The sequence below is a fragment of the Lemur catta genome, chromosome 4, assembly GCF_020740605.2.
Source record: "Lemur catta isolate mLemCat1 chromosome 4, mLemCat1.pri, whole genome shotgun sequence".
Taxonomy (NCBI): domain Eukaryota; kingdom Metazoa; phylum Chordata; class Mammalia; order Primates; family Lemuridae; genus Lemur; species Lemur catta.
In genome coordinates, this window is record NC_059131.1 from 74,195,266 (window position 1) to 74,207,990 (window position 12,725).

At 55.5% G+C, this 12,725-nt stretch overlaps 1 long non-coding RNA gene across 7 annotated transcripts in view; it reads right to left on the minus strand.

The window, feature by feature from the left end:
- The window catches only part of LOC123637253, a 78,422-nt gene that overhangs the window by 41,417 nt on the left and 24,280 nt on the right, over nt 1-12,725 (minus strand). For 5 of the 7 annotated variants that reach the window (XR_006734781.1, XR_006734785.1, XR_006734780.1 and 2 more), the window contains exon 2: nt 9,481-9,752. The exons of 1 other annotated variant lie outside the window; for it this stretch is intronic. This is a non-coding gene — a long non-coding RNA (uncharacterized LOC123637253). Of the gene's footprint in view, nt 1-9,126; nt 9,753-12,725 lie in introns of all 7 variants that reach the window. One more of the 7 variants, XR_006734783.1, reaches the window with a different exon arrangement.

The following is a 12,725-nucleotide window of genomic DNA, read 5'->3' on the forward strand; positions in this document are numbered from 1 at the left end:
ACATCTGCACCCGAATGTTTATAGCAGCACAATTCGCAATTGCAAAGATGTGGGAACAACCCAAATACCCATCAATACATGAGTGGATTAGTAAAATGTGGTATATGTATACCATGCAGTATTACTCAGCTATAAGAAATAACGGTGATATAGAATCTCTTTGTTCTCCTGGAGGGAGTTGGAACCCATTCTACTAAGTGAAGTATCCCAAGAATGGAAAAATAAGCAACACAAGTACCCACCAGCAAACTGGTTTCCCTGATCACCACCTAAGTGCACATTTGGGAATAACACCAATTGGGTGTCGGACAGATGTGGGGGGTGGGGGGAGGGGATGGGTGTATACCTACATAATGAGTGTGATGCGCACTGTCTGGGGAATGGACACGCTTGAAGCTCTGACTCGGCGGGAAGGGGGGGCATTGGGCAATATACATTACCTAAACTTTTGTACCCCCATAATAAGCTGAAATAAAAAAAAAACTTGACTGTGGCTTTAAAATGGCTGCTACTAATAGTAATATTCATACTAGCACTGCTGTTTTCCCAGCATTCGTCATGTGTGAGAACACAGGAAGAAGCATTCTTGGTCCTTGTCTCATTGAAGCTGCACAGTAGCTCTGACAAGTGCAAGTTCTCATTGCCTTTTTTCCAAGGAGGAAACTGAGGCTCAGAGAGGGCTGACTGCCCAAGGTCACACAGCAAATAGCTACACAGTCAGGGTATGTGATGAAGCTCTCTCTGTGCCCACGACATTCCCACTTCCCAGCATGGTCTGGCCGGAAGCCCCCGACCTGCCTGCTGTCCAGCGCAGGGAAGAGCGACTCCCTGCAAAGCCACCCTCATAATGCATTGATCAGGACCCACCCAGAGCCTCAGCTGCCTCACCTGCAAGACGGGCAGCTACACCACTCACCTGGACGACAGGTGTGAGCACTGGCCAAGCACAAGTATTAATAAAAGGTCTTGCCATTTACAAAGTGTTTTACAAATGTCATGTTAGAATCATTATTATTTCAAAATACTAGCAGTCTTTCCAGCTCCAAAAATACACACACACACACACACACACACACAGAATTGAGGGCTAAGAATAGGCTGCAGAGAGGACAGGCAGAGCTTGGGTTGCAGAGCTGAGATGGCTGGTAGGGAAGCCTGGCTCAGATGCTTTCTACCTGGGCAACCTCAAACACACCACTTAACTGCTCCGCACCTCAGTTTTCCTCCTCTGTTAAGTGGGAATAACATCATGCCATTCCCCATGAGATCATTTACAGAGACCACTTGGAATGGGGCCAGCACATGGAGTGTCAAGAGCAGGGCACACTGCTGAGTGCTGGCCTCACACCGTCCATGCCCAGCTGGTCAGGGTCTGCCCCCTCCCTGCCATGTCCTGGGGAGGTCCTGAGGCACAAGAGCCCTGGGACTGCCCAGCTCTCCTGCACCGGAGCCTGGGATGCTGCTCAAGTCACTGCCTAGACCTCACTGCCCATCTGTGAAATGGAGTTAACAAGGCCCCCCAAGGATGTTGGGCAAATTAAATGGATTAAGCTCTGGAGCACCTGGCGCCCTGCCTGGGACAGAGCGAGCACTCAGCACTGTGAGCAGGCCTGACCAGCTGCGTCTCTGTGCACACTGAAGAGGATGATTTAAAGAAGCCCCTTTGTCAGGCAAGAAGTCCTTTTTAAGGACATGACTGCACCTGGATTTCTCCACAAGGGTCATGCAAGTGTTCAGGATTAGGGAAAGTGACAGGTGCTGGTTCCTGTTGCCAGTTCCTCCAGATCACCTGGTCAAGCATCCCCTCCCTCTAGGACTCTCTGTCCCCTTCCCTCTGCCCCTCCCCACCACAGGGCTCCCCTCCCCACTCATCCCAGCAGATGTGATAACACCTAGGAATCCCGGCCCCACTCCTGAGGACGAAGGCGGCAATTGTCCCCGGTGGGCACCTTTTGACTTTGCCTCACTTGGGAGGCTCTCAGGGCCTGGCCGTGCTGCCCCCTCCCCACCTCAGGTGGGTTTCACATGAGCCCCCGGCAGCAGGGCCAGCAGCCACACTGGGAATTCCTTCCAAGAGAAGTCAGATGGCCAGTATCTGAGACCTGCTTGGGCTGGCCAGAGGCCAGGGAGGGGCAGGACTGGCTCTCATTGCTGCTGAGACTTTTGCCAGTCCCTTAAAGATAATACCAAGAGTCCTCACTCTGTGCCCACTCTCTGAGCCTCAGTGCTGTCCAGCAGGCCTTCCTGCCACCGTGGGGATGTTTGCTATGGGAGTGAGGAGGCACACGTGGCTACTGAGCACTAAAAATGTGGACTGCAGAACTGAATTGTCCATCTGATTTATTTGTAATTCATGCAAATTTGGCTTGTGGTGACCATATTGGATGGCGCAGCTATAAGCACTTTAAATTCTTTTAATCATGTACTCCCCACAATACTCTGTGGAGCTATTATTGTTTCTGTTTTAAAGATGGAGAAACCGAGGCACAGAGAGGCAAAGTAACATTGCTAAGATCACACAGCCCAGAAACCAGCAGAGCCAGGAGTGGACTCCGAAGCCCATGTCACACAACAGAAGTAGCACGCTTATCCTGCCCTGCCCGTGTGCACGCCTGTGAGTGAGAAGGTGGAGGACAGGTACTTCCAAGCCCACTGCCTGCTGTCCTCTGATGGGTGTTTTTAGACATTAGCCTTGCATTTGCACCACTCTCTGTCACCAAGGGTATGCCAGGCTCTGGGAGATGCCAAGGTGAATCTCATGACTGCCTAGAAGGATGAGGAGGATTCTGCAGGCGGAGAGGATACGGCTCCCCAGCCTCCTCCCTCAGGCTGAGCAAGCCCAGAAATTCCATCAAAACAGATGGTAAGCGAGCGTAGTGGCTCACACCTGTAGTCCCAGCATTTTGGGAGGCTGAAGTGGGAGGATTGCTTGTGCCCAGGAATTTGAGGCTGCAGTGAGCTATGATGACACCACTCCAAAGCCCGGGTGACAGAGCAGGACCATGTTTAAAAAAAAAAAAAAAAAACAACCAAAAAACCAAGAAGTGGCCCAGCCCTCCACACCAGGTATGAGCACTCCCGCACGTGCCCTTAATCCGAGCGTCTCCTGGTCCAGTCTCATCCTGACCTGCCGTGGCAGCCCGGGGCCCTCACCTGCTGGGGAGGGCAACACACAGATTCCCCTCTCTATACAGCATGTTCCCTCTGGCCCTCGAGTGTCCTGTCCCAGGCAGCAGATGGTGGCCCAAGGACTGTCCCAAGGCCACAGTGACCAAAGTGGAAGAGGACACACAGTGCCTGGATAACCCACAATCCCCAAGTGACCAGAGACTGGGGCCTTTTGGGCACTGAGGAGTACAGTGTCTCAGTTCCCCAAATCAGAGGACCCCAAAATCTTAGGATAACATCTTGGAATCACAGAAAGTCAGGGAGACTATGGGGACAGAAGTATCTGAGTCCAAGACTCCTGGGGCTGGTAGGATGGTTCAGTGGTTAAGTACTGAGTCTAGAGCCAGGCTGCATGGGTTCATATCCCAGGGCAGCACCTGCCAGCTGTGTGGTCTTGGGCAACTTTGTTAACCTCTCTGTGCCTCCATTTTCCCCTATGTAAAATGAGGAGAGCAAAGAATGCTCAACTGGTAGGACTACTGTGGGGATTTAATTAGTACATGCATTTCAAGTGCTGATATTAGAACTGGGTCTCCATTCCCCCAGCAAATGAGCACCTGCCCTCTATCTGCACCACCTCCTCTGACAGGGACCTTATCCCACCTCCTGAGAGCAAGCTCTTCCTCACCTGAGCCAAAACCTACCTTTTCCCATGTTTTTCCTTCCCATGGGTCCCTGTCCAGCCTGCTCCCCTCCCAACCACAGCCCCACCCCAAGTCCTAAGGGCCTGGGGGACAGTGACAGCTCCTTGAGGTTGCCCCCCTCCAGGCTGAGCCACCTGAGCTCCTCCCAGGCCAGTGTGCCCTGCTGCCTCCTCTGCACCTGCCCCAAGATGCCAATGTCGGATCTGGGCTAGGGTGGGTGGGGTCTTAGCAGCCCAGAGCAAAGTGGGGTTCTAGAGGCCAGGCCCCACAGAGCTGGGGCCACAGACATCTCCCGTCTCCATGGGAAGGGATGCCCTGCTCTGCCCCCATCCCGAGGCCTCTCTTATTTTGTCCCTTCCCTTCCCAGGCACCATCCACTGCTATCACCATGGCATCACTGACAGGACCTGGCTGGGCCCTGCCCTTGTTATGCAATCGAAGAAAACTGGAAAAACCTCAGGCCCTGTCCTCCACCCTAGCCTGGCCTGGTCCCCCTCTGACCTGCCCTCAGTAGCTTCTGCTCCTTCCTCTGGGCCCACAGACCCAGGCCTGGGCATCCCACTGGGCTTCCCCCACCCCAACCGCGGATCTCCTGGCCTCCATCGCAGCCCCCCATCCAGCCCAGCTCCACCGGCCTCAGCAGCCACAGGGAGCAGGAGGGAGGTCTGAGTGGGGAGCCAGGCCCTGGGTGCAAATCCTGCTTCTCTACCCTCTTGGTGCATGTGGCCTCGGGTAAGGCCCTCTGAGTCTGGGTCTCAGTCTCCCATGAATGAATTGGGCCAAGGGAGGGAGAGCCTCCAGCTCTGCCACAGTTGTGTGGTTCTCCTTGGCACGCCCAGAGGCTGCTCTGCTCTCCAGGGCAGGAGAGGCTAGGGACAGTTGCAAATTCAGCACATAAATAGGTCAAAAAAATGAACCTTGACTTAAGCTTGGGCCTTATACAAATGTCAATTCAAAGTGGATCACAGAACCCTGCAGAGCTGTTGCTACTGAAATAACCAGACACAAAAGGACAGAAACCGGGTGATTCCCCTCATATGGGGACTGAGTATACATTCACAGAGACAGAGAGTAGAATGGCGGGTGCCAGGGATGTGGAAGACCCTTCTGAGACCCAAAAGGAAGAAACCCACCCCCCGGTCCCCCGCCATAGAAGAAATCAAGGCCCTGAAGGGATATTCGCCCAAGGCCACCCAGGTCCAAGTCCCCCACATGCCGGCTGCAGGCCTTTCCATTTGCAATGGCTAGAACCCAGACCGGTGCCCAGATGTGGGGTAGAAGCAGAGGGCACAGCAGCCTGATGCCCCTCCCCCGAGCTGGCCTGGGCAGCCGGCTTCAGGCAAGGTGGATCCTCGTTCCTCGGGCCCTCGACGCGCCACCCATGACCACTCTATCTGGTCAAATATGCAAGTGGCCCTTGGGACGGCAGAGAGGAGCATAGCTGAGCAAGCCTTATCTGGGTCCTGCCCCAGCTGCCAGGGGCTGGTCCCTGCTGTCCCCTGACTCACAGGCCTGCCTGCGGCCAGGGCAGGGGTGGGAATCCAGATCCCAAGAGCACCTGGACCAGACAGGGTAGGGCAGGAAGGGACAAGACTGATACCCATCCATGCACAAGAGGCTGGGCAGGGACCGGGAGGTGACTTTTCACTCTGGTGGAATTCCATTCCCCTGAGCTCACCTCCCTCGGAGCAAGTGAAACATTCCGGAGCAAGTGAAACATTCCAGCGGGGGCCAACCCCAGTTCCAGCTGGGCCCCCATCCCCAGGGCTGGCTCTCCCAGGCTCAGTTACCACACTCTCAGGAAGGGCTCGCTGACAGCCCATGCCTCCCCCAAGGCCCCGAGTCCCTGGTGCATGTCACTCTCAGTGTACAGTGAGGCCTCAACGGCCCGCACGGCCAGGTACAATGTTGTCATGTAGGTGCAGAGATGCCTGTCCCTTGCCCAGGGTTCCAGAGCTAGGAAATGGCAGAGGCCGACTCAGAGTGCAGCCTGGGCTTCTCTGCACCCCCCCAGAGGACGTTTTATAACGCTCACAAATGCACCCAGCAGGCCAGGTGCTCCTGCTTCTCCTCCCACCTCCCTGACTGCCCGTCACTTCCCACCACCCTCCTGCTCCCGTGCCCATGTGCCCAGGCTGTGGCTCAGGCTCTCCTGCTTTCCCATGTTAATCCTCCCACCAGGCCATCCCACAAACACCAGGGCTTCTGTTACCACCTGCCACAGGTGGCGGCTAGGAAGATCCAGGTACTGGCGGCCCCAGGCATCCCCACCTGTGGCCCACAGGATCTCCCACTCCCATGCCCCAAAGGACCCTGATCATCTCCCCTAAAACTGACACCTCTGCCCCCGGTCCCCATCCCAGTGAAGGCCATGCATATACCCAAAACACACCCCACGGCAGGTCCTGCGTGTTTTGCTTCCTAAACTGCCTTCCCCACACACCCCACCCTAGGGCCCCGCGGGGTTTAGGGACCAATCGTGGCTATGGCTCCTTCACTCTATGCTCCACTCTGTCCTAGAGAGGCCCAGAAACCTGCCTGCACACTCCTCACCAAAGGCCCCTCTGGGCACCTCAGCGTACGAGGAAGTCTTGCTCCCTGGCCTGGCACTCAAGGCCTTGCCCTCTGCAGCCTCATAGCCCTCAGCCCCCACTCTCGGTCACATGGGGCCCCCACACCTTGCTGTGTTAGCACTTCATGTTTTTGTACAAGCCTGCTTCTGCCAGACTGCCCTCTTCTTTCTCACTGCCTTGGCCATCTGGAGAGTTCCTGCTTATCTATCCTTCAAAGCCCTTCTTCCCCTTAGTCTTCGGACTTCTCCAGGAGGAAACCACCACTCCTCCTCTGACCTCTTCTCTGCACCTTGGCTCACGTTTCTCCTGCACTGGATCACAACTTTTGCTGCTCCAGCCTGACTGTCTCACTAGATTGAGCGTCTAGTCTTGACAAGAACTGTGCGTCGTTCATCTCCCCGCTGCGCAAAAGGCTGGAAAGAAATGATCCAATGCCACAAAGATTCTGCCATCCAAAGATTCCAACTCAATGCTGCTTGCTCTCCCTCCTAACCAAAGATCCTACGATTCCCAACCCCACATGCTGGACGTGAAACTAACATTCTACGATCTCAACCTGAACAGTCTGTGATTTCAACCCAGAAGTATTATGGCCTTAAAATGCCAGTCAGGGAAACCATAATTCTAAAATTACCTCTCCAAAAGATGTTTGCAACCTCCACTATTCTCTTCTAACCTGACCATTTCATGATTCACCCCTGCATGGGGCAAGGAGGGGCCGGGAAAGCCCGGCCTGCTGGCACTGATGCCCCTGCCTCCCCAGCCCCTGGGCCCACACCTGCCGGCCAGGGCCCGGCTCTGCCTGGGCTGGGGCCAGAGCTGGAGACCTGTGAGGCCAAGACACCCTCGAGGCATTTACTCTCCCACATCTGCCAGGTGAGGCGGTGGGCTCCCCTGCAGCCCTGGGGACAGTCCCTCATCGGGCCTGCAGGAGGCATGTGGTACACCCCTCCCTGGCTTCCCTTGCCCCCTTTTCTCTCCCACCAGCTGCCAACAAGCCCCAGGGCCTGTGGTCAGGTCGAGTCTTGTCTCCCTACAGCAGGAGCGAGGAGCAGGTGGTAAACACATCTGCGAGCCTTTCCAAGACACTCGGCAGGAGCAGTGCTGGGCGGGCCCTTTCTCCCGTCACTTTCCCACCTCCGCGGTTGGGGAGGCCCATGGCAGCCTGTTTTGGGGGGTGGTTCTGGGACGGGGCCCGATGCTTCAAATAAACGTCACAGTGCAAGAGCTGACTGGCACCTGGTGATCCAGAAGGCCAAGGTCACAGTCCCAATTGACAGACGTGGAAACTGAGGTCCATCCAAAGTGGGGATGAAACTCCCAGCAGCTGCGGGCTAATCCATGTCTGGGCCCTCGGGGTGCCCTGTGGCAGGGAGGGAGGGCCTGGCCATCTGGGGTAGGCTGGCTGAGCCGTGCAGCCACTGACCTGAGTCCCTGAGTGCCAGCTTGTCCCCTCTCTGGGCCGCCATTTCCACTCCTGTCACACAAAGTTGCTCAGCCTTCCCTGTGCGCGCTGAGGAGTCCCCAGTCCCACCCCTTGGCTCAGGAATACACACAGAGAGTATGGAGCTGCTTTTCCAGGAAGCCACCCACACGCGGCCTCCCTAACCAGAGTGGAGCTGGCCAGGCAGGGGAACGTATGTTCTTCCACTGGGTTTCCCTGAGCTGGAAAACTTTCTGCTCAGAAACACCAGCTCAGGCCAGCCTGTTCTCCATGCAGACCCCTCTGCTGACCCTGCTCAGGGCCTCCCTCTGCCTTCCAAGGGTCTGTCTCTATGATCTCAGCCTCTCTCCTGCTCCAGAACCACCAGTGGCTCCCCAGTGACCACCCCATCCATGTATATGGAGTGGCTAATGTGGGCTAAGCTCTGGAGCACAGCTGGGACCGACACACGGAGGTCCCTGTCCTCAGCAAGCTTTCAGTTGAGGGAGAGAAGGCCATGGAACAAGGCCCCTCCCAGTAAGGTCCAGGAAGGAAGTGAAAGGGAAGCTTCTCTGAGTAGGGGACATGATGGCTGAAACTTGGATGATAAGGAGAAGGCACAGGACGATCTGGAGCTAGAACACAAGGCTCTCACTCCTGTGTCACCTGCCAGGCCACCCTAGTTGTGGTTACCCTGCCAGGGACCCTGAGACCAGCCAGTGTGGGCCCCTCACCTGGTACTGTGCCCCACTTCTGGGCCTTTATCCACTCCCAGCCACCAGACCTGGCTTCCCTTCACCTCTCTTCTCTGCCTTGCCAAACCTCGCTCATCTTTTGGGGCCCACCTCCCCCAGGAAGCCCACTGAGGTTGGTCCAATGATGTCTGACAGCTCCTGGGAACACAATTGAGCAGCAACCACAAGTCTCTCACCCAGTGTAGTGGGTGGCTTACAGAACACTGTAATGACACTGGAAAATGACTTATCACAAGCCACCTGTTACTCTCTCCTTTCATTCTCACCATGGCCCAACCATGTAGCTACAGACGAGGAAACTGAGGCTGAGAGAGAAAAGCTACTTGTCTTCCTCCTGTCTGCCTCCAGGGACTGGGAGCTTTGAGGGCAAGAGGGCGTCTGTGACCTGTGACCTGCAGGGTGATCTGACCACAGAAACAGGGAGAAAGGAGCTGCTGAGAACCTCCAGGATGTGCCACCCTGGGCAGGAACTCGCAGCCCTGGGACTGGACAGGAAGCACGTAATCTACCCCCGGACATCACCCCAGGGCAGGCCAGGTGAGTGACTCCCTTGTGTGACTCACCATGGCCACCTGGGAGGTTCTGACACACAGGATGTGGCCAGAAGCCTGAGAAGAGCGTGGAGGGAGGGGTAGTGGGAGGATGACCTGCTTGGCCCCTGCCAAGGATAAGAGTTCACATCTGTCCCACTTTCTGTCTTGTTGAGCAACATCCAGTTTGTCTTAGTGGAGACTCAGCTCTCCAACCTCTCCAGTAACTGACAGGCAGGCACAAACCCTGACCTGTAGCGGATCAACGCCAGAGCCAAGCAGAACGAGGCTGAGGGCAGAGCCCCGTGGCTATCACCAGACACCCAGAGCCAGGGTTACAAACAAGCTGTTCCACAGCATCTCTGCAAGAGCCGCCCAGGTGCCCACCTTTCAGCCTGCCTCACTGCTGTGTAAGTTCATGAGAGTCTGGGCATTCTGCTTCATCTCCTGGGCATCCACAAAGACCTTGGCGAAGCCGATGCCGTAGCAGATGTCGGCAGAACAGCCACCCGACTTCCAGCTCTCGTCCCGGTGGTACTGGCTTTGCTTCTCCTTGTCACAGCCACAGTCACTGAGGTTACCCTGGGTACAGGCAGCTAGGATGGCGTGGGCCATGCCAGTGGCAATGATGGCATGGGGGAAGGCAGCCTCCCAGCTCCCTGCAAGGAGGAAAGAAGAGAGGAAAGGCTGCGTCAGGCCCTGGACATCTGGGAGGAGGCTGGGCCTGTCCACCAAGGGCAGCTGAGCTCACGCAATGGCCCCTCGGGGCTTGACTGAGCCCCCATTCCTAACTTCCAACAAAGCTCCCTCTTCAGTGCCCCCATGACGCACACACCCATTCAATCCCAAATCCCTTGGGGAGTCGGCTGTGCAGTAGAGGAGGAAGGCACGTGGGCTCGTTGCCGAGGCTCCAGAAGGCCAGATGGAGGGACCCCCCAGCTCGTGACCACCCACCCCCAACTCTGGAGCACACGCAACAGGACCATGTGACTTGTACACGGGCACAAAGCTCACAGCATCGTAAAGTGGCATCGCTAGGACACCTACAGAGCACACTTGCTATGGAGTCAGAAGGCCTGAGTTTAAATCCCAGAACATCAATCCTGGGTTCTGTGACTTTTGGCCAAGGACTACCCCTCCCTGAGCCTCAGTCTCCTTGGCCATAAAATGGGGACATACCAGTAGTACCTTCCTCATGGCAATGATGGAGAACGAGAAGAGTTTGTGCAAAGTGTTCAGCCCCGTGCTCGGCTCATGGCACTGCCTGACACTGTAGCTCTTGTTCTCATGGCCAGTATTATTGCTGCCATGTGTCAACTGCTACTTTAGATGTCCTCCTCTCCCTTCTTCTGTGGCTCCCTCACTAGACTGTAAGCAACCCTAGGGGAAGGGAGGGGTCCTAAGCCAGAACCCTGGGTGGGAGTCACTTGTGCAAAGGTGGTGCTGCCACCTAGCCTCTTAGCCTCTCTGGGCCTCAGTCTCCCCTTCTGCAAAATGGGTGCAAGAGCAGTGTCCACTTCCCAGGGTGAAGACTGGCCAAGGCAATCTATGGGAAGCCCTGTGCACGGTATGAGCCCTCAGTGAGCACTTGGTAGGTGAGCTCCCATAGCCAGGGTGGGTTTCAGGGAAGACACCTGGGGGAAGAGGCCCCTGAGCCCACAGGCAGGCTCAGGAGGGGCAAGGAGAAAGTGTTTCAGGGTGCTGGGATGGAGATGGCTGAAGCAGTAGGTTAGGTGGATGAGGCAACCTCCAAGTAGCTCAAGCCCCAGGTCACTGTGACCCACACTCAGGCAGGTCCTTTCCCCTCCCACCTCCTCATCTGCTCCTGGCCTCGCTCCCAGGCTGCTAAGACACAAGCAACCTGTGCCCCCACTCCATCGCTGCCCTCCAACCTTGCAGGATGTAGGCCTGTCCACCTGCTGGAATGGTCATCTTCCCTGTGCCGGGGCCGGCTTTGCTCTGGCCTTCCCTGCCAGCCCACCCATGGTGGCCCTGCTCACATGGACGCCAGAGCCAGAGACCTGGGCTCAAATCCCAGCTCCACCACTTGCTGACTCTGACTTGAATGAGATCCTTCCCCACTTGGACCCTCAGTCTCCTCGTTTATGAAACATGGAGAATGCCAGTGCCTGCCTATGGGAGCTGCTGAGAAGGTGCAGGAGAGGGGGCAGAAATACGTAGCCCAGAGCCTGGCCCAGCAAACACAGGAGTGGGCACCAAGGGGAATATCACCTTTGCCCTCTCACCTCAAGTGCACCTCAACTTCGGGGACTCAGGGGATTATTTAATTATTTGGGCACCTGCTGGGTTCCCAACTCTCTGCATTTATCACCTCCTTGGTATAAGGAAACATCTCTGAGTACCACGTACCCGTCAGAGGGCCTGGCACAGAGCAGGGACCGGGATCCACGGAGGGTACGGGCACACGTGTGACTTCTGGTCCGCTATAAAACCCACCAATGCTTTTATTATATGAAATGGAGATATGCTGTGTAAGATCTACCAATGCTGGCCCGGGCCGCAGGAGGACAAGGGAACCTGCTGAGGTCACATGTTGAAGACAGAACCAACAGCAAGGCAAGGAGGAAACAAATGTGGCCATCCTTGTGCTGCTGGGCTCTGCAAAGGACAAAGCTTTCAAATTAAGGCCACAAGGGGTCAGGACACCAGGCCTTGAGCCCCTCTGAGGCAAGACATTGGAAAAGAAATAGAACTCGAAGGATAGACCCCAGGGAAAGGGCAGACGAGAAAAACCTGCACCTCCGACCCTCCCAGCAAAGCAAGACAACAAGCAAGCAGGTCTGTCTCAGCCAGAGCAGGAGCTGAGGGTTGCCAGGGGTCGGGGGATCCAGGATCTCCTGGGAATCGGTAGCCACATTCCTGCCTTTGCACAGACTGGAGGCTCAAGTTTACCCTTCTGCATGCTCCAAGGGCTCCAGGCAAGCAGGCAGACTCACCCAAGTCTAGTGATTCCTGAGACTCCAGAGGAACAAAGAGAAAGGCTCCCCCACCCTCCGTTCCAGCTCACATGCCAGGGTATCCAACACACAAGAAGACAAAACACTAGGGGAGATAGCCAACGTCAAGATTAGATCCTCAAGGACGCTGGGAAAAAGAACAATCAGCTGGAGAGCAGGGAGAAGTCTCTGTTCCACTGCTTTCTAGCTGTGTGACCTTGGGTGAGTAGCCTAACCTCTCTGTGCTTCAGTTCCTCCACTGTAAAATGAGGTGACAACAGTATCCACTTTGTTAGGATGGTTTAGAGGACTAGAAAAAATTAACAATGGTAAACCACTTAGCTGATAGCTTGGCATGAAAAAGTGGCCCCAAATACTAAAGGTTTTATAATTTTTTATTAATAATTGATGACAGTAATAACAGTTTCTTACGAGAGGGCTCAGAGGTAAGGAGCAGAGGTCTTCATTTATCTTCATTGACAGTTGAAGAAACTGAAGCCAACAGAAAGGTCTGACTTGTGCAAGACACAGAGCTGAGCTGCAGATATGGCCTCTGGACACCCCATATGGACCCAGGAATCGAATGACTCTGAGGTGCCGCAGGCAGTCACCACCGGCAGGCTGCGGCAGCTGAAAGGCGACTGTGTCCACTCTATCAGACCGAGAACGGAGTGT